Genomic DNA, 27,719 nt, shown 5'->3' on the forward strand with positions numbered 1-27,719 from the left:
CAAAAAAGTCATTAAGTCTGGATAACTGAAATTTTGCTCGGAACTGAAGACCACGTTTTTGAAGAATCTCAGAAATTCCATTCAAAAGCCAGATCTGATCTTGAAACGACGTAAATTGTGCATCCGTTTAACCTACTTACAAAAAAACGACGCTAAAAAAGCGCTTCGGCCGCAAAAATAGATGAAACAACGATAAAATCGTAAAAAAAGTTCTACTTATTTTATAAAACGCGTAGCTCCCTTTACGCGGGGGTCAAAAAGCAATACAGCGAGGGATCGTAAAAATAAAAAAGTTTCCTGATGTACCCCTTAAAGGTTTTATTAGTTTTTGTTTATTACACCTTTTTATGGGAGGGACGAATCACATGTGTCCAAGCGGAGTCATACCGCTTCATGGTCATAAAGTAAGCGTTTTACGTTCAAAATATAATTATTTCATGGGATTTCTTTGATTATTGACCAAAATTATGAATTAACTCAATCGGCCAATGGTCATTATAACAGCGTTGTTGTCTAATGATTTTCGTGGACACTATTCTGTTAAAAAGTCAGAAGATTCGGACACAGTTTCCAGTTATAAGATAGAGATAGAAATATAGGAATTCGATCAAATAATCGAAAACTACTTCAATATCTAACAAGCCAATTCGTAATAAGTGTGACCACGAGAGAGGCACAAGTGGCATCATGAGTTGATTGTCTTTGTCTTTTGTTAATGATAAGAGAAAAATGAGGTTGCAGTGGACTGACAGATAAAAATAAGTATGAGATCGGAGTGAGGAGATTTTGGATTTGCTTGGCGTTGGCTGTGGCTACAATAGAAGGAGGCCGGAGAATAGCAGTTATCTTATGTAAGTTACTAACTATCTAATTTAAACGTTGGATATTGTTAAGATGACGAAATAATAAGTAGTTATTTAATTCTCTTGTGATGCGAGGCATGGGACGGCTGTGAGGGGAGTAGGGAGGCCGTTCGTAGGGCAAGGGCCCCTATTTTTTCATCACCTTGATAATTATCACTGAAATGCAATTAATTATATGTGCGACCTAGATATAAGTTATGTAAATCACATTACATGACAGGATTCTCATGATCCGTTTGATGTGTGTAGGTATATCAGGTTGACGACAAGTAAGGCGGTTCAAAACACCAAACACTCTGATAATAACCCCCACGTGTTAATAAGCCTCGCACACTGTGAAATATCATCAGTGGTATTGCGAATGTCTGAAGCACCAACAGTAGTCTCAAATTTGGTAGAAGATAAATGGGGTGCTACAGTAACAATAGATAGTTATGAGTGATAATCACAAAGGCTTCAAATCAAATGTTAGAAGACAATATTAAAGAAGGAAAAAACATCCTTCTCCAACCGCGAAAAACTCTGCGTTTCAATACGAATGCTCTCTGAGGCGGTGCATCAGTAAATTTACTGGAGCCGCTGCCAGCGCAATACGTCAGGCTGTCAATGCGGCCGACAAAACTAAAACGAAACGTATTGCCTGCGTTCCGGGTAGACGCCAGAGACATACAAGCTGGCTTCAGACTGTTTTGCAATTATTTCAGTAAGTTATTTGTTTTACTTCACTATATACCTAGGCCTTATAAATAGGCTCAGAGTTGCTGAGTTAGCTATGGAGAGGGCTATGCTCGAGGTTTCTCTACAGGACCGAATCAGAAATAAAGAGATACGTAGAAGAACGAGGTTCTTCGACACAGTCAAACGAATTGGCTCGTTGAAGTAGCAATGGGCAGGCCATATAGCATGGAGAACAGATGGTTGTTGGAGCCGAAAAGTTCTCAAATGAAGACCGCGGATTGGCAAGCTCAGTTTAGAATGTCCACCAACGAGATGGACGGATGATCTGGTTAAAGACGCTGCCAACCAAAGCAAGTGGGGTGTAGAGGTATAAGGAGACCTATGTCCAACCAGTGTAGTCACCCCTTTGACTTGGTACATTTCATACATAGATGCATTTTACGACACCCACGGGAAGAGTCCGTCCTATTCTAAAACCGGGCACGGCACGGGCTCTACCGTACGGAATTTACTTTAGCAAAACAACTAAGGAACTCAAACTGCTTCTAGTTTTTTTTTATTTCCGAAAAAATGCAAAGGTAACATTCCATGCGGCCAGCTTCAAACCAAAAACCAACCGTGATTCCAAATTCAAACAGTGTTTACCCATCCACTCGCTGACATCATTCGTGGAAACAAATGCAAGTCCAAGTAAAAACGAGGGCGTGCAGTCGAAACAAAATTTATTGTTTCAGACGAGAGCGCTGCGTTTCGTTTTGTTTGCACCGACCTAGCACAGGGTTTGTCCTCTGGTCCACAGAGTAGAATAATTGTTCTACTGAACGAGTGGGGTGTTTTTTTTTAGATATAGAGACGGAGATGGATATTTTTTTTTTTTTATTCGACTGGATGACAAACGAGCAAGTGGTCTCCTGATGGTAAGAGATCACCACCGCCCAGGGGTATTTCAGATGCGTTGCCAACCTAGAGGCCTAAGATGGGATACCTCAAGTGCCAGTAATTTCACCGGTTGTCTTACTCTCCACCCCAAAACACAACAGTGCAAGTACTGCTGCTTCACGGCAGGATTAGCGAGCAAGATGGTGGTAGCAATCCGGGTGGACCTTGCACAAGGTCCTACCACCTGCAAATGATGGATGTTAGATGTTTGTGACTTAGTGTATGTGTGTGTGCTTGCGTGTGTGTAAGCTGGACATATTTGAATGAACTTTGGGACATATAATGTTGATTCTTTAAATAATGCAAAGCTTATTTTTATCTTGGTATTCCTACGGGAAATCTTGAAACCTTCTTCAATAACCGGGACATGTTGACACAGGTGTTTTTTTTAAACGACGTAAATGAAGATCAGGATATAGTTTTTGTTAACTTTCATTGGAATTTAGTGAATTTATGAAATTTCAGTTTAGCCCCCGGATCTAATTGTTCATGCAAGTAAAAAATAAAAATGAAAACATAATAATTTCTATGGTTAATTTACATTTTCAATTCAATGTCACATCAAAAAATCAAATTCATTTCATCATTTTTTTTACTGCTGTACATACTACAATCTACAGCGAGTCCACTTGATAAACTATTCACATCGAAGGAAACCTCTTCACAATCCAAGCCAAGCCAACTAAATCTTCGCAAAATTCACATTTCGCAATTGTTTTTAAAAACCACACGAGCAGCTCAACTCTTCAATTTTATTCGATTCAGTTTCGCTTCACCGCAATCGACTGCATTCGAAACTCGCGTCGTTGGCTTTCGATTCTCTTGATTTAAAATCGATGTTTTTATCGATGATCTTTTGCTACGTTGCATTTGTTTTCCCGATGCACTGCTAAAGTAAAATCACATAAATGTAGAAGTTTTAACCCTTGTTCCTCGTACATAAGTATTTTACATAACCAACACTGGTAGAAGCCAGATTATTTTCTAAATTGATCAGGTGCTGGCGCTTCGTTGGCCGCTACCACGGCGCGCCCACTTCGCTCGCTCGACTCGCGCGTTGTGTTCGCAAATTGTAATATTATACTGAGCGGCAAAAATTATGGCCCTTAAATGTACTTATGCAGAATTGCAGAAATAAGTAATTTTGTATGTAGAGTGGGCCAAATTTTGTGCCGCTGAGAATTAAATAAATAAATATCACGGGACAATTCACACCAATTGACATAGTCTCAAAGTAAGCTTAGAAAAGCTTGTGTTATGGGTACTAAGCAACGGATAAATATAATTATATAGATAGATACATACTTAAATACATATTAAGCACTCAATACCCGAGAATAAACAGGCGTATTTTTCATACAAATATCTGCCCCGACACGGGAATCGAACCCGGGACCTCAAGCTTCGTAGTCAGTAGTATAAAAGATTCCTCTCTTTCCCTCTACACTTTACAAGCAGGACTTTGAAACTTTGCTGTAGCTACATTGTTGGATAACTTTTGTAAGAAAATAATTCATTATCATCATCATATCAGCCATAGGACATCTACTGCTGCATTTGCTTACCATCTCTTTCTACACTCACTCTACACCGTTTGACAGAAAGAAGTGGTACGATTGCTATTCCAAGTGCTTTAAATAATAAGTCCTCTGGTAAAAGCCGTGTGATCACGGTGGAAGAAAATAATTTCATTGGAATAAATTGTATCACCGACATCCTACCGACTGCGCCATGTTTAATACCGGGAGGACGTAAGTCAAACACAACTGCTAGATTCAGACTAGTTAGGGTTCTTTATATTTCAAACAGCTAATCTACCCACAAGCATGACAATCACAATGTAATTTTTTGAATCAGGTGTTACTTTGCGGAGGTCCATATCATTGAACTAAAAGAACTTCTTTGCTCACCCGCGGCCTTATGATAGCTAAGTTTAAATGCAAGATATGCATGTTTATGCAGTTTTTCCACCCTCTGTAAGAACACAGACAAATCACACAAACCCATTTATCACCACCACCACACTACACTGACGCGTTTCGAACTCAACCAGAGCTCATCTACTGAGCAAAACAATCGTACACCATGCTACCAGATGATAGACTAAACATAAGATGTTTGAGTCATGGTTGGTGGATTGTTGCATACACCGTACACCATGCTACCAGATGTTACACTCAAACATCTTATGTTTAGTCTAATATCTGGTAGCATGGTGTACGGTTGTGTTGCTCTAAAGATGAGCTCTGGTTGAGTTCGAAGTGTAGTGTGGTGGTGGTGATAGATGGGTTTGTGTGATTTGTGTGTGTTCTTACAGTGTGGAGGTGGAGGAATTGCATGAACACGCATATCTTGCATAAGCTCACCTATCATAAGGTCGCGGGTGAGCAAAGAAATTATTTTAGTGCAACCACAATGTACCCACAAACATAGCGTTTCCAGTCTCATTGTCATTTCCTATTGGTAAACAAAGCTAGCAAATCAGTTTTCCGCAAGCATCCGTGCAGCCGTGTGAACATCGGGGTTGGAAAAAAGGAAAAGCCACTGCGTTATTGGAAAAAACAATTGGCGCATAAAACACTTTCGCACTTGGCTGCGCTTTACCAGCGATTTAACGAAATGAAAACTAGGCTGAGCCAGGATAAGCTATGAAAAATTATATAGCAATAATATTGTAATAAAAGTCAACTTTTTATTAATATTCAATCAGTTAATTTAAATATTTTTTAAAATAAATGAATATACATCAAAAAATCACTTAGCTTCAAAACGTTAGGTTCAAAGATACAATCAAAATCTTACCTAATACATAATCAATAAAATTGGCTCTATGACGTTTCTAAATACTACTTTTAAATTAACATGTACATATAATCTACCTATGTACATAAAAACGACTTAAAATACTTACACAAATTAAAAAAAAAACCTTAAACCAAAACAAATTGCTTACCTTAGGCAAGGTACCGAAGATGCTGGCAGCGTTTCCTCATTGCATGGCTAAGCTAATTTCTTGTCCAAGGAAGCTGCCAGATCTTCGGTCCCCTGTGACGTCTACTAACCTTTTTAAGATTTTATTAAATCATAATTCACTAGAGACTATCTTAAACACTTTATAAACCCTGGTTATAATAAACCATCATTTTACAGCACAATACTGACTTAAGTGCACCATAAATTATATAATTTCATGCGGAACTATCTACTTAAACGACATGCTTTATTGCCTCTTCGTTACTTAGTAGTCCACAGTAATAGTAATATATATATATACAATATATATTGTATTCAGTTAATTACTAACGCATAAATGTCATCAAACCAATGAAAATGTTGGTGACTTCTGTCTATCTATGTGTTCGGGTATGCTCCTGGTAAAATAAATAGAAGAGCGATACTGTGATATAATGGATGCGGAATCGATTCGCCTATATTTGTTTCGCATAATAACTTTTCCCATAATTTTTATTTGTCAGGGTAGTGTTTGACATAATTTTATTATGAAACTTATCAACTAATTTCATCAACTAATCAGTCGATCAACGTTTAGTCGATTAATAATTACGTTATTCTTTTATTTAACAGAAAAACGGTTGGAAGAAAAATTTGGCGTACTAATGTATATTTGGTGACAATACAACGCGAAATTCCGGTAGTCCGGCCAGGATCATCTCCGCCAGACGGAATTCTTCAACGGATAATGGCATCGAATTGAAATTTAGTATATAACGGTGGTTTTGATGAAGATGCAAGTACAGTGAGCAAAAAAGCTTGTATTAAAAATGTTTTTTTTTTATAAATGACATTATTATTACTTATTATAACAACGTTTACAGGACAAATTGGCACCATAACTAACTACTTTTTTACTTTTTGCGTATAGTCATTGCGTTGCTCAACGACTCACTTTTCTTTTAAACCGTCAACACCTTGGGCCCTGCAATGTACAAAATTTCAAACAATTTTCTCTCCCAATTTTAGCAATGATTACAAACGGGTTCTCATGTAAACTACGTGTTCTGTATCCATGGGGAAACTGTACTCCGTGTGAAAACAATAGTCATTAGTTCAAATATAATGCGTTGCAATTTAAACTCAATGACAACAAATTAAGATTCAAATTGCGAAACGCTTTTTTTCACATATGGCTTTTATTTTTAAACGGCCATGTCGACGTTCACCCTCCAATTAGCAAGAGCTTATTGTGTGACGTGCAGCATGCCCTTAGTACTTTGTCGCCCTAACGACGAGTATGTTGAGGCGAACGAATGTGACGAGTAATTAAAAACGACAGGGTTTCACAAAAAACGTCAGTGTACTTAAATGAAAATTTGGAATGATGTCATGACTTACTGGCAGACGGGGAATTCACACATGAGATCTTTATAGTTTTTTGGAGGCATTATAGTTTTCAATTACTTAAAAAAACTCGTAACTAAAAACCAGGGATGTTATGGAGCTCCGTATCCGTAACCGAAACTATCGGATATGCGAAATAAAAAACTATCCGTAACCGTAACGGAATCCGATATAAAAAAAATCGTATAGTCTCGGATAGGGGCGGAGTCAAAATGCAACATGTTGTGACAGGTTTTTGTTTTTGCCCGGCCGAGCCGAATGTACAAAAGAAAAAAATATCAAAATATCTTTATTCAATTTAGGCTATAACAAGCACTTATGAATGTCAAAAAAAATCTACCACCGGTTCGGAAAAACCTCTGTTGAGAAGAATCCGGCAAGAAACTCAACGAGGTATATTTTTTTTAAACAGATTTACAATAGGTTAGGTTAGGGTATAGGTTTAGATTAGGTGTTTAAGTCTTAATTTTTGTTGGTAAAGGTTTAAGTTGATTTTTTTGTATTTTTTTATTGTATTTTTATTTACTCTCAGTTATATTTTACTTTTACACTTCCATAATCCGTAATATCCATATCCAGATCCGAAACGTTATATCCATAACATACCTGCTAAAAACTCGAAGAATTCGTTTAGAAACACATGTATCTAAGTATACTTATGATGCAAAGTTAACACAAACCATTGAGAGAATCTCCAAACATCATATTACATTAAATGGGGCTAGCAAAGAGAACATCTCCAAATGGCGTCGTTACTATTTATGACAGTGCGTATTGGATGCTGTGTCCTTTGGCCATCAAACTTGAAACTATTCGAAAGCTATTGGCGTATTGTTCACTGACAACTTTTGAAAATGGAATGGTTTTTTTTTAAACTTTAGCGTTTAAGTTACAGTTGTTGTTGACGGCTTGAATGAAAGGCACGGGTTTACGATGACTTTAAACTACTAAAGGAAAAGCGCACGAGGCGTCTCGAGCAGGCCACCAACCCCCGACCACCTGGGGGGGAGTACACTTGTCGCGTATGCGGCCGGGGGATCCTGTCCCGAATCGGCCTATTTAGTCACGAGCGCAAGTGTCGTCGCGATGCTACTTAGATCATCTGCAAAAGATGTCAAGGCCAATTATTTTTTTTTTTTTTAAACTAAACTGTAATAATATACAAAGGAACAAGTAACGAACAATGTTGGCGCAATAAATCTGACAGAGCAACTGATTTGATGTAGGTACTCTGTCAGACGAATTGCACCGGATTTAAATGCAGATTTAAAACTAAACTTATCATAAGACTAACAAGAAGGCTTTGTTTCAACCAATCACGGGTCATTTGCAGAAAATATGCACCCTTCAAGCGTCCCAAACTTTTATATGGAAAAATATTTCTCAGGTGCGTTACGTTCATAGAAATAAAAAAAAACATTCATACTGTTACGGCGATGGATTAGGTATAAACTTTGATCGTGTTTAACAATACTAAAATGTAACAAAAAATATACACATATTGTCTGAATAACCCTCGCCAACAGTCAATTGTTAAGTTTAAAATTTTAGCATTGGCTTTAACTTTAATTTTGAACATGGAAAGAACATGATAGAACAAAACCACCCCCACTAATTTGATGAAAAAATAATTCGAAATGTAAATTGAAAAAAAAAAAGTTCCATTCATGCTCTAGTTCCTGAAAGTTAGGACCTCGTTTAAAGCAAATTTACTCCCAATTCTAGTCGCAACCAAATGCCGTACAAAAGGTATATGATAACTAGGGATGGGATCCAGTCGGCAACCAACCGTTACTAATTTTCGTCGGTATTTTTAACATTGTATGCTCTGCATTTTGTATCTGTATAATAAAATATTTGTACTGATTTATGGTGAACAATAAAGACTATTTGTATTGTATTGTATTGTTGCCGTTAATCTACCAGTCTAGTTTTCAACCGACTTCGGAAAAGGAGGTGCTTCTCAATTCGTCTGTATACTTTTTGTGTGTGTTTGTTACGCTATAACTTCAGACAATTGTAAACTGAATTTAAAAAATATTTGTCGTTCTATAGAACATACTTCAAAGGTAGTCCCATGGTCACCAAGCCAGGATTGATGATGAAATCTCAAGGAAAAGGACAACCCTCAAATTTTCAACGAGCACACCTGGGTGCGATTTTGGCATCCTTAACATCGGTCAAGGATTTACATTCGAAAGTTCAATTGATACTGGACCTGATAAAGAAGTCGTAGGTACAATGTATCGTTATAAATAATAGACTATGCGGTGATTAGCTTGGGAAATCGAGGGCGTAAGATGCAATTTGCTACTAAATCACTAAAAACTATGAAAAGGTATTTTTTCAACAAAAATGGAACCGACTAAATACAAAACCTTAAAATAAACTTTTATATAGACTAAAGTCTGTGTGCGCGCAGTTCATTTGTGTGTGTGTTGTGTGTCTTGTGTTGTATGGAAAAATGTTTGTCGTGTTCTATATTCCAGTAACAAAAAAAACACATTTGCCATTACAATACCAGGTGAATTGTTAGGGTTAATAATTATGCAATTGGCAAAAAAAGCAATTTGAATGCGGGTCCCAACAGGTTCTTACTTGAGCTTTTGCATTATATTTTTTTTAAATGATTCGAACATGTTCAATTCACATGGAACAAAGTTCCATACGCCGAGACCAAAGTTATTATATTAATCAAATTTATGCCTCGTTTAGTTTTAAAATGACCAAACTTACAAGAACTATAACTGGGATGGGATCCAGTCGGCAACCAACCGTTACTAATTTTTCGTCGGTATTTTTAACATTGTATGCTCTGCATTTTGTGTCTGTATAATAAAATATTTTGTGTGAACTAGCATATATAGCAAAGGCCGAAACTATCTGGTTTTTGGTGTAGAACTAGACACACAATTGCCACAGAATAACAAGTTTTCCCTATAGTAGGCCGACGCCTTTGATGTTGAGCAATACCGCAGCCTGTATATGTATTTACGCAAGTAAGGAAGGTTTGTCACAAATTTAAAATTTGGAAGGTAGATGTCTTTTACGAATCGGTATATATTGGTTTTGTTTTTATATAAAACAAAATCAATTAGGGGTGGCATACTTACAGGGGTAAGAAGTATCAAAATTATACAATTTTTGAAATAAAAAACCTTTTTTTTCTACAAAATATACTTTCATAGATTAGTAACCGACAAATACTTTCGGTTTCTAGACTTAACGGACTTAAAGTTCCTGTTATTTAATTTAATTACATAAAAAATAAATAAGTATAATTATATAAATCTTAGTTCCTTAGATGCGAGATGATGATTTGCACGCACTCACAGTGCATGTCGTATGCACCATAATAAATTTTATTAAAAATTTAAATGTTTAAAAAAAGCGATAGCCCTAGAAGACTTGTCCCAAGCTACTTAGAACGGCGAAGTATGCAGCTGGGGCTCCTCCCACCCGCGTCTCACCCCTCACGCCCCGCACGATTGCTCTGTCTAGACGTCTCCCTCGGATTACTGTAGGGAAACTTGTTATACTGTGCAATTGCGTTGGTCATGCCACATAAATTTGTTAAAGAAAAGACTGGTTACCTGTTACCTGTTATCTAAAATGTTAGACTTTCTGCAAAATTTTATTAAAATGTTACACTCTACAGTTCTTAAAACAGTTTACTTTGCCTATTTTGAGAGCTTAATAAGGTATGGCCTTGAGGTTGGTACCACAGATTGCATGCCAAATTGGGGCAGAACAAACATGACATGTACCTATGTAATATTTCTTCTGACATGTGTAATATTTGTAACACCTGAGTATGTTCCTGCGAAATAAATAATTTCATTTCATTTCATTTTGGTCGGCGTGTCCCCTCCCTACTAATTTCCCTACGCACGCCAGTCACGTATTCTTGGTGTGCCAACTAATGATGCGCTTCAGCGTGCATTAGGCGCATGCTACGATTGGCTCTGATTGGCTGGAGCGTTGTGCGGCTGTCTCGTTTGGTTCCCTGGTTGGTTTATTCCTTTTTAACCGACTTCAAAAAAGGAGGAGGTTCTCAATTCGAGTGTTTTTTTTTTGTATGTTTGTTACGCGATAACTCCGCCAATTGTGAGCTGAATTTCAAAATTCTTTTTAGTTCTAAAGGACATACTTCCGAGGTGGTCCCATTGACATCGAGTCAGGATCTGGTGATGGGATCTTAGAGAAATCGAGGGCAATCCTCGAATTTATAAAGCACACCTATAGCGATTTTGGCATTTTTAACATCAAGTCAGCAAGAAAGTATCATTTGGTGAACTGGACCTTGATAAAGAGGACCGTAGGTACCGGTACTCTGTTATAAAATGATACAACTATGCTGTGTTTGAGCTTAATGGAATCGTTGTGCGATGCACTTTGGCTACAAATCACTAAAAAGTATGATTTTTTTTTTTAACAAATGGAACCGACTTCTAAAATCTTGAAAATAATTTTCTACTAGTTTGAAGTCGGTGCCTCAGCACGAGCCAGCAGGAGTGATTGAAGCCCAACATATAGTATGTAGGTGAGGTAGACGACTATAGTTCCACTCCTACTGGCTCGTGCTGAGGCACCGACTTCAAAGTAGTAGAAAATTTTTTTCAAGGTTTTTGAAGTCGATTCCATTTTAAAAGATGGTCAATTTTCCTTGTTGATGTATTTCAAATTGTAATTTTTCTGCTTTGACGTATAATTTCGAGTTATCTATTTTCCATTTGCACTAAATGACAGTAAATTACATTAACTTTAGCTAGTGATAGTTCACCACTTCACCACAGATAAAAAATAAAACTAATGCTGGTGCTAAACATACGAATGTAGATCAAATGTATGGAATTTAAAGGCCTCCACTGCTTCTTCCGGCGTCTGAAACTGCTGACCACGCAACTTATCCTTAATTTTGGGGAATGTGAAAAGTCGTTGGGGCTTAAGTCGGGGCTGTATGGAGGATGGTCCAGGAGTTCGATGTTTTATCACCGTTCAGATACTCAGCTGTTTTCCGAGCGGTGTGGGAGCTGGCATTGTCGTGGTGAAGGATGATGCGGCGATTAGAGTTATTTTTTCGGAGTTTATCAAAGATACTAGGCAAACAAATAGTTGTGTACCAATCGGCATTGACCGTTCTACGATCTTCGAGAGAAATAGTACCTACATGACCCGATTTGGAGACAAACGTGGCCACCATCTTCTTGGCCGTGCTGCGAGAGCGAATAACTTTTGTCGGCTTGAGCTCATCTTCGTAGACCCATACACGAGACTGGTTTTTAGATTCAGGATCATATGCATATATCCACGACTCGTCACCCGATACGACACTAAAAACTGCATTTGAGCCTCCTCCGTTGAATTTATTGAAAGTTTTGGACTCATTCCAATACCCAAGCACTCTTGAATTTCCCGGTATGTCACATGCTGGTCTTCTTTTATCATTTGACGCACAGCATCGATGTTTTCATGAGTGACGGCCGATTTCGGTCGACCTTCACGCACGTCGTCCGTGAGTGATACACGGTGGTGTTTATAATCTGAATACCACCTGTATATTGTAGTCTTTGAAGGTGCTTCACTAAAGCAGCAATCATCCGGTCTCCACATTGTTTTTGTGTTAATCTACTTTTAAAGTCGTAATAAATCATAGCTCTTAAGTTTTCACGGGACAATTCCATTTTCATCAGCGACTCGACGACTTCAAAAAACAATTGAAACCGAACTACTATTTTTTTTTCTATGTGGCCAGTGTGTTAAGATACTGAAACTTTAGAGATTATAAAAAGGTATAATATGTGCCAAAATTAAGTTTCTAAGTTGTGGATTTCCAAAACTTTCAGTGCAGCCCTCATAGTAAAACAATCCACGTCACAAACTCAATTTTTTTTTTTTAAATTCGTCTTTTCTTGCACATAAAGTTCAAGTCGTTCGTCGCGTGCCGCGGCAACTTTGGATTACTTCCCAGTTGAAAGCATAATGAATCGGGTCCATCCGAGATATTTGCTCTCGAGTTGGAAATTCCGAGTAAAAGGCGAAAGTTGGTCGGCAAAATGATTTGGAGTTCGAGTTCTAGAATCTTTTGTGGAGACGTTGATTATGATTTTATGATTATTATGGGGAATTAGCGTTCCACCTAAACTTTAGTTAGAAGAGTGTTACTCACACCATAAATCAGTACAAAAAAAATTTACGCGTGATCATAAAATTCCAGAGATATGATGCGTTGTTTGGGAGAAACGTGTCAAAATGGTGTTGTAGAGCGCCATCCTGCTCTGTCTCTTTTTTCCCCGTTCTGGCGGTTCACTTTTATATTATAGATATATAGGATAGGATTAACATTTTTCTCTGAAACCGGAAGACGAAGCGTTGGCAGGCCTGCCATTAGGTGGACTGACACATCGTGAGAGTTGCGGGCAACTGGATGCAAGTGGCGAGTTGTCGTTCATTGTGGCGTTCTAAGTGGCCTTTGTTAAGCAGTGGACGTCTTGGCTGATGATGATGAACATTTTTCTCTACCGTGACATGTTATTGTGACATAACACGTTCGCAATCAAATTACAGCGATGTCATATCGCGTGAAAGTCCACTAAGATCCGTGTTCATTAGCCCGCTCATTTACAGACCCGTGACCTACATGCGAGGTGAGTGGTGCCAGTGTAAGCGGCTGGGAAACCATTTTTAGTACACAGTTTTACCCGACGGGATTTTTGTTGATTCAGTCACAAAACACAGATAGTTCAGAAGTGAATCTCCTGTATGTACTTCACTTTCCATACCTACGCTCGGCGGTTGCTCTAAGGTTGTCAACTATGGCTTATGCACCAAAAAACTGTCGTGGTACTGGCACCCGTTGTTTGATTTATTGTTGAGAATGAAACGGGAAGAATGGAAATATAAATTAATAACTAAAATATTTTAATTTTAATGTCATTGTTTTATTATAAATTTGTCATAGAAAATACCTTGCGACGATTTCGTTATTGGCGAAATTCACGATTATTTAATTTAAACAACCGTCCACTGCACAGTTATAATAAGTTTTTTTTTGTTGCTCTCCATTATTGCTCTAAAAAGTTAAAAGATGCGTGTCTCAAGCGGATGGCACTCGCGCTCGAACTGGTCCCAACCGGTCCGAGATATCGTGTCCGTGAGCAGTGTCTATGTGTGCGTTGCTCGAGCGCACTTGTATGGTGATTGAATTCTGAACTATCTGTATTTTGTGATTCAGTTGCGGTTAATATAATACTGAGTATTAGTCTACCTACTCGTGGAATATCTTCTTCTTAGTCACTACACTTTTGAAAGAGTGGTCGTGCTCGTGGTCGTTCAGAAAAAAAAAGAATTATGACAAACGATTATTCTGACAAACATTACATTCGGACTTTCAATAAGTATGCGAGCCGATATGGACCCATCATCATCATTGTCGTCAGTCAGAAGACGTCGACTCTATAACAAAGGCCATCCTCATTGAACGCCACGATAATGTCAGTCCACCTGGTGGAACTGTAAGACAAGTCTATATAAATTCAAGTAAGACAATTCTATTTAAATTGTAAGATCTTTTTGTAAGAAGTCACTTTGTATCATCATCATCATCCCAGCCTATATACGTCCCACTGCTGGGCACAGGCCTCCTCTCAGAACAAGAGGGCTTTGTATAAATAAATAATAATTCCATTCGTTGATAATATTTTGAAAGATCTTGCACTCTCTCTATAATTTCGTAACTTGAACCGCCTGGAGAGTTGTAGCCCGCTTTTCACCCGGGATAGTGCAGCGACACGGGATGGTATTTTTGGGGCGAACGCTTTATTTCCCCATTCCCCCATTTGCCGGGTCTTAGTCTAATTTAGGAGCCCGCAAAACTGCTAAAGTGGACTTGCGTGGAGTTTTTAGAAAGCCACCTTTATTGCTAGTTTGGTAAGATTCGAAATAGTTTCCTGGGTTTTCTTAATGGTGGTTGTGATCCGTTTCATAATTATATGTGTTTAAGTTGTACACAATAATGTAACGATAACTAATGTTTTAAGTGCACATTTAACACATACATGGCTCCTAGTAGGTATCTAGTATTCTAGAATAGGAATGTGTTCATTCCTACCTACTTTGTTTTACACGATAAATATTAAAAATATTTTTGGAACACTAACACCACTAAGACCAAGTAAAAAAAAACCGGCCAAGAGCGTGTCGGACACGCCCGAAGTAGGATTCCGTAGCCATTACGCCATTATCCATTATGAATGAATGAATTAATTAATTAATTATTTTTTCTAAGGATTTCGTCACAAACAAATCACTGAATCGAAAAATCGTCTTAGCAAACCCCTAATGATTTTAAAAGACGTATCCAACAATACCCCACACTACAAGGTTGGATAAGAAAAAAAATCACTCCCACTTTACGTTTATGGGAGGTATAGGTACTCTATAATTTTTTTTTTATTTTATTATTGTACCATTTTATCGGCATAGGTTACATATATGTATATTCGTGCAAAATTACAGCTTTCTAGAATTGATAGTCCCTGAGCAAAGCCGCGGACGGACAGACAGACAGACATGGCGAAACTATAAGGGTTCCGTTTTTGCCATTTCGGCTCCGGAACCCTAAAAACCGACTACTTACTCAGTAGTTAAAAGGTTTATTTGTTTTAGAAACAGAAACGATTTTCATGTCGTTAGACGGTATTCGAACCCGTGTTCCATTGATTTTATACACCAGAAGTGTCATACCACTAGACTACATCCATCCAACCAGACGAAAATCTTAATCATTGCATACGTAGTGGCGTGTAGTGCCATCTATGTTAACTTTATAAATTAGTAGAAAAAAAACACATTTACAATATAATACAATAACATAACTCTTTATCTACATGCATATCATAACTTCCCTATTATATGTTCAGAAACGACTATCAAATGGCCTTTATTAAGAAACCTGGTATCTACGGGTGCATCTTAATGTTCACATTAAAGTACAGTGCATCTTAATGTTTACATTAAAAGTATCGGTAATACTTTTTTTAACAATGCATATCTGTACATATTGTAGAAAACTTATGACATGCATGTAGATAATAATTATTACAATACAATACAATACAATACAAAGACTCTTTATTGTATTGTATTATTATTATAAATGTAATTTTTTTAAGCTTTGGTAGGTACTTCAAACTAATCAGTAACACTAACTTAAAAATACAGGCCATATCTGAACATATTATAGAAAACTTATGATATGCATGTAGATAAAGTTATGTATGCGGCTATACATAATTAGGCATTAAAACTTTCGTGTGATCTTATTATGAAACTCGCCTTCGGCTCGTTTCATAAAACCACACTCGTACTTTAATGCCTCTCATTATGCACCAGCCACACACCAACACATAGTAAGTAGTACAGAAAACACAGATATTGACAACGTCATCTGCAGCTAGAAAGTCATATAAGCGCTTATCTCGGGAACCGATTTCCGTTAAAAAAACACACATTCCCATTAATTGCTTCTCATGAAGATCGTTCTATCAATTCCGGCAATAAAACAGTGCTCCGGTATTAATTCGTTTGACTTCGGAACATCTGCTTTTCGCCCCCTGGGAAACTAAGGCTGTGTTTCCTTAAAAAAATGCTATTATTCTACTTAAAATTTTTGTCTGGTAGGTACTTGCTTTTCTAAAACGTTTTATGTCAATTCCACATTTTTCCTAAAACACGACTTAGATAAATAAAAAATTAGTTAACTCCTGTAGGTTACGTTAGTTTTGGTTCGGGGTTTATGCTTAAATTATATTTAGCCTAAATGTGTAGCATTTCGTAACGTAGCTAATTAGGTGCGTAATTCGCTTTGTTTAATTCCCGTTTTGATATTATCATAATTATGATGTTTTAGGCCGACATTTCATTATTTCCAATAACACATCCTTTACTACCATAAAGTCGTTTAACAAAATATTACTTTACACGTTTATGGTTTTTTTTAATTTAGCACGCTATAAGTTCTTTATTGCCCGACTTTTGCAACTGAAAACATTTTATTAACACGTTCCGATTCCGCCTATATATACATGTAGTAATTGAATTTCCCTCAAGTCTATCCGAACCCTTACTCTTATTCGGTATTTACGGTCAGTAAAAACCAGTCATTAAAGTTGTTTTACTCGCGCGGGGTTCGAATTGTTCCCTTAATGCCTGCAAAAGGGATCGTTGGGGGCACACGTTAACCGATATTGTTGCAGATTTGTTTTTGTTATTCTATAATCTTCGGGTTTTAAGTAGAGCTGGATTTAGCTAAGCATGTTAGGTGTCTCGAGAGAAGAGATGGTCAACATATGCTGCTAGTTTCGTCTTGTGTCATACCAGGAACTTCACCAATTTTCCAAATAAAATCATTATCATCAGGGGTTAAAATTCCATCGTTTAGCAAATGTCTACCCCTTAGAACTTTACGTCACATGCATCTATTTGGTTGCCTACAACTTCCGTGATGTCGTCGTTGAAGAACTAGAGTCATTGACATAACTCAAACTAGGTGGCCTCCGATTAGGTGGATTTTCTTTTCATCATCAATCATCATCCATCATCATAGCCGTAGAACGTCCACTGTTGGACATAGGCCTCCCCCATAGACATTTTCTTTTTATCTGCTTCAAATTTTTATGAAAAATAAATATGTATCTATTGGCAGCTACGAGTCAGATGTTTCCTGCAGTTAGTTTTATAGTTTTTATAAAATAAACAGGCTTTTGAGACATCTGGTAGGGTCAACCTACAGTGGTGTTTTTTTAATCCGTAGTCTAACACCTGCATTTAAGTTAAGCTTTGTCAACATTATAAAGTGACAAGGCTTAACATTCATAAACACTAAGGGAATTCGAAACTAAGTGTCATTAAAGCAAACACAAAATTGACCTAACCAATATTTCTTAATTATGAAGCTATCACATACAATATAAAAATATATGTTTAAGAGCAAGCTCTGCATCGCATTGCTTATTTGTTTCTTACATCAACATACATCGCTCCTTTCACCCCATTACAAAAGTAAACAGACACCATGAATTTTCCCGCGGAAAGGTTCTGATACCACCTTCACATTCATCACGTGTTTTATGTATACCTGTCAGTTTTGAGCTCAGAGCGAGAACATTTTCTTTTGCCACGTTGATTTTTACCAGACATTACTACGGTTACGTCGGATTTTATGTAAGATTTGAATTGGGTGGTGAACATGGACATTAGAAATGAAGAATATAAAGACAAGCTCAAAAATCTCAGGCAATAGATTTATAGAGACTCCTAGCGCCATCTTAAGAGCAAATATAGTATACCGACTTCTAACGCCATCTAGTGAGCTAGTAACGCCAATATCCTGCATCACGCCATCAACATTTCTCAACTCAGACGCATAAATACAACTCTTGAAGATCTTTCCTCGGACTTCGGGCCCTTGGAATAACATCTGCATAGAGAAAGACCTTTCTATTGTGACCTCTTCCAGAGTTTCCTTTTAAAGATAAGTATCATCCAAACCTGGCAGTACAATAAAATACAACACAATACAATAACTCTTTATTGTACACCAGAAAAGGAGTAAGTAAGCGATACAGAAAACAGATACACAGAGAGAAAATTACAAGGTAAGCAATAAGCGGCCTTATCGCTTAAGAGCGATCTCTTCCAGGTAACCTTTACCTTTATTCGGTACTTAATTAGCTACAACCTTGCTCCTCAGTTATCGCTCAGCTCCACTATGCTCGTGGAGAAACAATGTAAAAATAGTTGTATCTAATAGAGATTTCTGCTAATTAACGCATGAATTCATCAATTAAATTAATTCAGTTTTTAGGAAAAAAAATAGTACTAAAGATAACCAGGTTTATTTGTTCTGTAGCTGACATTTCAATTGGTTTCAACTCTGACGAACAAGTTAACTCCTCGACAGCATTATTAGGGAGCCACGTGTGCTCAGGAGTCTGCATTCTATACTTCAGACTAACTTGGAGCTCAAGTTGAAAACAAACTTGTGCTGTTAACTCGCGAAAAACATTTTCGCGTAGAAGTGTGATAGTAGATTAGAAAAAATACTGTGTGATTAAATCTTATTTGTTTTGTTATCTCACAGTTTATTTTGTTTTGCGCATTAGGAATATTGAATATTGAAGACTGTCCCATTCGCGGATTGCACATTTTTTTTTTGCCAACCATAAAAACTGTGTAAAACGAATAAAAAAGTCACAAAACTCTGGCTTCTGTTTCCCTTTAACGTGTTTCATAGTTAAATTCCGAGTTGTGCACCACATTTTGGTGGAATATGAGAGACTGTTGTAAAATGAATAAAATTTATAGCTATAGAAGTAATAGGCTACAACAGAAGTAGTAAGGGTATAAAAATAAGGTAGCAGGGGAGAGCTTCCTTGATATTTGATAAATAAAATCGTTTCAAGCCAGGGTTAACCTAATTCTTGATTCAGAAACGATCGTCAGCCTTCCGCACAATACATATTATTATCACGTCAACTCCATTGTGTATTAACCTTACAAAGAAATTACATTTTACCTTTCGGTTAGGGTTGCCTGGAGTCGACTTTGTACAGGCATATTTATTCGGGTTGATTCGTAACGATTAGAGCCGGGATGTTTTCAAATTAAACTTGGTTATATTTATTACAAAACAATTGTAATTAGATAACTTTTTGCTTCCATCCCATCCCAGCCTATATACGTCCCACTGCTGGGCACGGCCTCCTCTCAACTTTTTGCTTGGTGAAATTTTATTGTTTTCTTTGTCTGGTGATAGCGTTGCCTAATTAGTATTTGTAATGTTGGTATTTAAACAATACATATTGTTTTGAATTCTCTATAGCAAATCATTGTGTACCTAATTGGTGAACTGTTAATTGGTGTTAAGGCAAAAGGGTTTGCCCCTTTCAATAATTGAAGCTATTTGAAAACTATTCTTACAGTTCTTTAATAGGTAATTGTAAGTGTAACAGATTAATTTCTAGCAACAATTTATAACAATATAACAACTTGAAATTTAGCGCAGCAACAGACGATTTACAAGTACTCTAAGGGGCTGTTTCACCATCCATTGATTAGTGTTAACTGACTGTTAAATGTGATGCAGTTTCTATTTGTTTTGTTCGAATAGACGGAGACGGCACCACACTTAACCGTCAGTTTACACTAATCAATGGATGGTGAAACAGCCCCTAAATATCATTAAAACAACAAAAATTCTAAATCACGCTGGCTCAAAATTGGGTCTTTTTTCGCAGGGCAACCCTACCCCATCCCTTTACGTAATAAATAAATCTTTATTTTCCACCTTGCAATACCATAAACTCAGCACGTAGCAACACCTATACACGGATTATAAGGTTATTACCCTAACAATGAATTTTCCTTTTTACGTGTTGGTAATAAAATAACTCGAGAGGTTTAACGACAGAAACGTCACTTTGACAGTTTTCTACGTGTGTTGAGTTAGTGTTCTTAGGAAGTTGGTATTGTTATTGTTACGCTTTATATAATAATAATAATAATTTATTCGTAAAAACATCCAGTTACAAAAGTGACAATTTATACTAGAAAAACCTGTACTTTAGGATAAGCAGTGCTTCTCCCCAAAATTCACAATTACAGATATTTTGTATTGAAAACCAAAAATAAAAATAAATTATAAAAAATTAAAACAAAATAAAAATTAAGTACAACTATTTAAATTACATGAAGAAAAGAAAAATAGTCTGTGTGTGTGTGTGTGTGTGTGTGTGTGTGTGTGTGTGTGTGTGTGTGTGTGTGTGTGTGTGTCTTTGGTAATAATATATTTGGTATTATTAATATATAAAAGATAATAAATAGATAGATAGAAGATATATAGGTACATAGAAGATAGATAGAATAGAAGATTAAATTTGTTTAAAGCTTTTATCTCAAAATGGTTTTAATTTACGATTACTAAAACAAAAAGTACAATCCCAATTATTATTTTTGGTACGGGTTTCCGATCACGGGTCTATGGGTACCCGTTCATTTGAAAGGGGTCGAAGACTTACATATCAATGTCGGATCTGAGGTCATATTGTCTAACTTGCGGCAGCTCACGCCGTATTCACTATCTCTACCTATCCTCAATCTTTACCGTTTGACAGAAAGGAATGGTGATGCAATATTGATAATAAGCGCGTAAGCCAATATAATACGGGCATATCTGCCGGATGCACCCTCAAAGATGGGCGCACACAGCCACATGGTGGGTGCCGCTCGACGGCCACCGACGAGCTTAGGCGTACATGGCCATGACCTGGCTGGACGGAGAACTGAGTCAGTGGCCGGATGTGGCTCTGGATAGGGGATGTATAGGTCAAGAAGGGAGGCCTTTGCCCAGCAGTGGGACTCACATATAGGCTAATTTAAAAAAAATACGGTCTCTGTTCCGTAGTACTGTAGTGGACGGACAGTCCACTATCCTAATAATATTCTATTATATTAAGAAAAACACTTCTTTATGATCTATTCATATTTATTTCAAATCAACTCGCTACGTTGGCAGCTCGAATACAAGTCTTCTGTTTAACACTCTTGCGTCCGTTCAATATTATTATTCAAAAATGGAACTATGCTGCCAGTATTAAATGAACGTATGCAAGAAGTTAGTACAGTGCCTAATCAAGAAATCTAATCTACGACCAAGTTTTTAACCGAAATGTTTGTTAAAGCCAAATCCCAAAATGGTAAAGCGTCGGTTAATTTTTTTTAATTACATCATTTATTTTCATACTCCAAAGAGACCAAGGTCTCTCAAGGTCAAGAAGGTTCTTTTCAGAGCGTGTTCATAAGCACTTAAGGGCTTTTGTGAGAAGAAAATTAATTTTACAGAGTAATTACTATTACGAAAACGAGACAATGTGAGGGTCCGAATCACTCTGAGTTTTCTTGAGTGCTTTCATTTATACACAGTGAATTGACATTTAAAGGTAGCTAAGGACATTCACTTTTACGTGTTAGAATTTTACGTTGTCTATTGTATTCTTATACTACTTTTTATCTACATTTATCCCCCGTTTCACCATCCTTTGATTAAATTTAGACGACCGGATGGCCAAGTTGTTAGAGAACCTGACTACGAAGCTTGAGGTCCCGGGTTCCGGCCGGGGCATATATTTCTATGAATAATACGAATGTTTGTTCTCGAGTCTTGGATGTTTAATAATGTATTAAAGTATTAATTAAGTTTAATTAATTAATATATAAAAAAAATAAGTTTAATACACAAATGTTTTAGTTACCTTTATTTTGTTTTATATTATAGATAAATCTTTTTAATCAGTTTGTAAATAAAAGTGTATTTTAAACGTACAATTTAATGTCGCAAGACGTTGAAACAACATCATTAGCATTGTTTGACCTTTTTTGTTTTAGTTCTATTGTCTAAATATATTTGTGTAAGTACATTACATCAAAATTAATAAACACATCATAAATTACCAGAAAATGACAAAAAAAACTAAATTAATAAAATAATAATAAAAAATGAAAAATATCAAAAAATCTAAAAAAAAGAATAAACTATATCGTATTTATTTAATTTATTGAATCAGGCGTTACTTTGCGGAGGTCCATATCAATGAACTAAAAGAATTTCCTAGCTTTGAAGGTCGCGGGTGAGAAAGGAAATTCTTTAAGTTCATCGTATTTATTTATATATTTATTTAAATTATTTTGGTACAATTACATATTGTAAACAACAGCACTGTAGATCCAGCTATGGATACTAGGTAACGGATAAACATACTTATATAGCCCGAAACTTGTCGAGTTAAACTTGATTTAAGACGTGAATCCGGTGAAATATTATTTAATATGAGTGAGTCTCACGGTAGTTTCATGGTTTAAATTGTACCTATAAGAAACCCAGTCAAATATTGAATGAATGAATCAAAATAGATCAATGTGACTATTGAATAGGCATACTGTAATCGTTTTAACCCAGGCAACACTAGCGTACCTACCTGCTTCACAGAATCAATCACAATTCGTATGATCGATCCGAGCGGTTGTTTGTAAAAGGGAATCGTATAAAATCAAGCTAGGCCGTGGATTCAGACGAGTCTGCCGGTGAAAACACTTTGTATTTCACGCAGTTAGGGTACCGTAGGCAGTTAACAGACTCAGTTAAAAAAACTCTGGTAAGGTCAGGTGCAATTTGGAATAGGAATCGCGCTTTTTTAATATTATTAATTAGTTTTGCAGAAAACCTAAGCTTTTCAGCTCTTTTTTAAATAAATAAATGAAATAAAAATAAATATCAATGGACACTTTACACCAATTGACTTAGTCCCCAAGTAAACAAAGGAAATCCTGACGAAATCATGTAACTATGAGGTCAAATTTGACATTATTTATTGAATCAGGCGTTACTTGTTCATCTGCAACCTTACGATGCTACGCCTATGCAATAAATGTGTGTTCATGCAGCTCCTCCACCTCCACACTGTAAGAAAAAACCCAACGATCACCACTAATACACTACACTGACGCAATTCGAGTTCAACCAGAGTTAGTCCTCAGAGCAACACAACCGTTCACCAGGTTACCAAATGTTAGACTCAAATAAAATTCTAGGTAGGTACCTATCCAGTATTAATATTTTTGAATCCGATCAGAGAAACAAGTTACTACGGGCACTACTCAGAGTATCATGCTACAGGGTCTGATCACCTTCTCCGTTGGCAATCTACTAAAGGCGATCAAGAAGGAGGCTGGCTCAATTGGTCTCGGCTGGGAAGAGCTGGAAGAAGCCGCGCAAGATCGAGCCAAATGGAAAACTCTTCTACGAGCCCTATGTCCCTAGTGAGGGATAACAGGATCACATCATCATCATAAAATAAGAATGTTTTCGAAATAAACGCACTTCAAAAAATACAGAACCATGTCCTAAATCTCGGTTTGTTCGCTCCATTTTCATTACACTGTGTTTTTTTTTTTAATTTCAACGTCGATTTTTTAGCCAAAGGTTTTATGTTGCAAAAGGGATTCGGGCTCTTTCAAGCATTTTAGCTCGTGTACGATCCAAATAAATAAATGTAAAGAAACGTTCGTGAGAGGAAATAAATTAATTTACATTTGTTACTATTTCCAAGCGTATTGAACTTTAAGATTTCGTTTAGGATTAAATCTGTTTATTTATTTATTTGACTGGATGGCAAACGAGCAAGTGGGTCTCCTGATGGTAAGAGATCACCACCGCCCATAGACACCTGCAACACCAGGGGGATTGCAGATGCGTTGCCAACCTAGAGGCCTAAGATGGGATATCTCAAGTGCCAGTAATTTCACCGGCTGTCTTACTCTCCACGCCGAAACACAACAGTGCAAGCACTGCTGCTTCACGGCAGGATTAGCGAGCAAGATGGTGGTAGCAATCCGGGCGGACCTTGCACAAGGTCCTACCACCTGCAAAATGCTGTGCCATAAGTGATAATTAAAAACCCTGTGCCCGACACATAATCATGTCATAAGAAGAAATTTTAATGTTTACATTGTGCAATAATAGTACATTACTGCAGACTTAGAGTTAACGAAGCCATCTAGAGATACGAGGCCGATAATCCCTGTTCGTGGACGAGGCTTGTATAGTGCTTTTCTCAAATAAATCCAAGGAAATAATACCATGTCACTTGATGATTGAACTCATATCGGAAACAATAACACTTATTTGAATAAAAAAACCACTCGTTTTAGTTATAAATCGTATAAGTACTTATACCTATTTGTTTTTTTTTCTATTCCCGCCAAAATAATATTTTTCAGCTATTTTTAAGCTGCGGGTTGATGTTTTTGCCGCCAACTCTTGTGATGATTTTATTTATAAAAAAATGAGGATACAATACAAATATTCTTTATTGCACACCATAAATCAGTACAAAAAACTTGTAATATAAACACTTAGATTCAGGGTAGACAATAGGCGGTCTTAACGCTTAAAAGTGATCTCTTCCAGACAACAATTACCAATCTTATTAATTGGTTATTTTAATAAATGATCAACAATAAATATCAATCTATGTTTATAATGGAATACCTGATTTATTCTAATTAAATAATCTAGTCAAATAAGAGATTAAATACTAAATACACATTCACGAACTAGGTACGTTTTTTTTTAATTGGCCATAGATAGTCAACGACACTAATACTAGCACAAAACTACCCATGTTTTAACGCTAGTAATATTAAGTTTATGGTTTTTATCATCATTTGCAGCAGCTGCCTTGGCTTGTGCTCCAGGAAGAATGGCTACGCATTAGCCCGAAACACGTCGAATAGACTCGATGAAAAACTGACGTGAGTTATTCGGTGAGCGAGTCTCGCGGGGTACTTAGTTTCATGTTCACAGTATTTTTACTGTATTTTGTGCTACATCATCAACACCATAGTTTAGTCTTGCAAGAAAAATCGTGAAATTTACATTACATTGCGGCACTCGATGCACGATTTTTCTTGCAAGTCTAAACTCGATTTTAGAATGCCACAATGAACGACAACTCACCACTTGCATCCACCGGTTGCTTGCAACTCCCACGATATCGTCATTCCACTTAGCGAGAGGCCTGCCAACGCTTCGTCTTCCTGTTCATGGTCGCCACTCTAGGACCTGTCTCCCCCAACGATTATCTGTTTGTGCTTGTAAAGGCAAAAAATTACGTACCTGCATATACAGGGTGGCTCATTTAGATCGGTCAGTATGGGAAAGTCTGAAACTATAAGACATACGAAGACCTGTAGTTAGGAACCATGTCATCGATTTTAATAAGAAGAAAAACTGCATTCATACATTTAAAAAAAAACTTGTACTCAACTCGGGAACCGAACGCGGACGTTTTGAAAAAGAAATCTTACATTAATAAAGAATTTGAAAACAATGCATTTTATTCATTCTAGATATCGTGTTTCATAGTAACGATTTTATTGCTTATGACCTACACTGTCGATATCCAAATAGAAATAGTGTTTTTTTTTTCAAAACGACCTGGTTCGATTCCCGTACTACTGAGAACTTTTTTTTAATGTATGAATGCAGTTTTTCTTGTTACTAAATTCGATCGCATGGTTCCTAAGAACAGATCTTCGTATGTCTTATAGTTTCACACTTTCCCATACTGACCGATCTAAATGAGCCACCCTGTATAATATTTTAATTCATTAAATTGACATAAACTTGCATAATATCCCACTAACATGAAAAGGAAACCACGCGTGCATAACAAGCGGAATTAGACGGGAAATTTCGCGGAAGTCATTTAGTGGTCTATTCATTCCGATCCATTTGACATTACACATTCGGTTTTATTTGAGAGCTGGTGATATGGCGGGAAAACGCAGCGTGGTTTGGTGGTGGTGTTGCATGGATCCTTTAAGGAGCTGACACACCGCTACTTTGAAAAGGTCATCATCCATCATCCCAGCCTATATATGTCCCACTGCTGGGCACAGGCCTCCTCTCAGAACAAGAGGGCTTGGGCCATAGTTCCCACGCGGGCCCAGTGCGGATTGGGAACTTCACACGCACCATTGAATTGCTTTGCAGGTTTGTGCAGGTTTCCTCACGATGTTTTCCTTCACCGCATAGCTCGTGGTAAATTTCAAATGTAATTCCGCACATGAATTTCGAAAAACTCAGAGGTGCGAGCCGGGGTTTGAACCCACGACCCTCTGCTTGAGAGGCGATAGGTCAAACCACTAGGCCACCACGGCTTTACTAGGCCACCACGGCTTTTTTTGAAAAGGTGACGGTATGGAATTGCAGTGTATTTTTTTTTTTTTATATATCTTACTATGTTTTACGTACTGTGCGTGTCGTGTGATATGCGAAAAGCGAATAAATTATTTCTATTTCAGTGACGCATAGTATGCACTATGTCTTGAGGGCGGTAAGTGAGGAATTACGAACGAGATTCTATTAGAAGCCCGAAGGTCAAAGACCGAGGCTTTAATGAGTCGATGTTCGTAATTCCAGTAACGCCCGTGCGACATACAATGTTTTTCATCACATTTGCGAGTAAAATTGTATATTTGTGAAAGAATAGATATTATTTTTACAAAAATGGCCGATATCTTAGGCTGCGCTCTCGGACAGCGCCAGCTCGCTCTCCCGCGGCGTGCGCCTGCGCAGTGCACAGCGTTCATGTAGTGCGCGGCGTGCTGCGCCTCCGCGCCATGCAGTATCAGTACGGGCATTGACTCATTTACCGACCTTGGGCTTCATGACATGAAAATTAGTACGGGCAATGACTCGTTTACCGACCACAGTTCGAGGGTTTTATTTGAGGGGTTGCAACCAAGGTAGCCTGCATGTTACGACACTGTTTACGAGCAAGTGTGATGAAAAGTACGCAAACGGTGCGAAATCAAAGTGACGTGCCGTAAACGTCAGGACTTTACCGCATGCTCTCCACCAAAAGTCGTCTCCACCAAAACTAAGCAAAGCTAATATGATTAAATTGAAATCCTTATTTTTACCAGCAGCTTTTTAGGATTCCGTAATCAACTAGGAACCCTTCTAGTTTCGCCATGTCTGTCCGTCTGTCTGTCCGTCCGCGGCTAAATTCTGAGACCGTTAGTACTAGAAAGCTGTAATTCGGCATGAAATACATATCAGTCACGCCGACAAAGTGGTAAAATAAAACTAATGAAAAAATAAAAAATAAATTTAGGGTACCTCTCATGGATAGACATAAAATGGGGGTGATTTTTTTTCTCGACTAACCCAATAGTGTCGGGTATCGTTGGATACGTCTTAAAACCATTGGGAGATTTATCTATTCAGTGATCTGTTTGCGAAATATTCAACTTTAA

The 27,719-nt window shown here is 37.3% G+C and overlaps 1 protein-coding gene across 3 annotated transcripts in view; it reads right to left on the bottom strand.

The window, feature by feature from the left end:
• The window catches only part of LOC141432872 (protein turtle homolog A-like), a 414,047-nt gene that overhangs the window by 190,209 nt on the left and 196,119 nt on the right, over positions 1-27,719 (bottom strand). The gene's annotated exons all lie outside the window — the stretch shown is intronic.

Source organism: Choristoneura fumiferana, chromosome 11, assembly GCF_025370935.1.
Source record: "Choristoneura fumiferana chromosome 11, NRCan_CFum_1, whole genome shotgun sequence".
NCBI classification, from domain to species: domain Eukaryota; kingdom Metazoa; phylum Arthropoda; class Insecta; order Lepidoptera; family Tortricidae; genus Choristoneura; species Choristoneura fumiferana.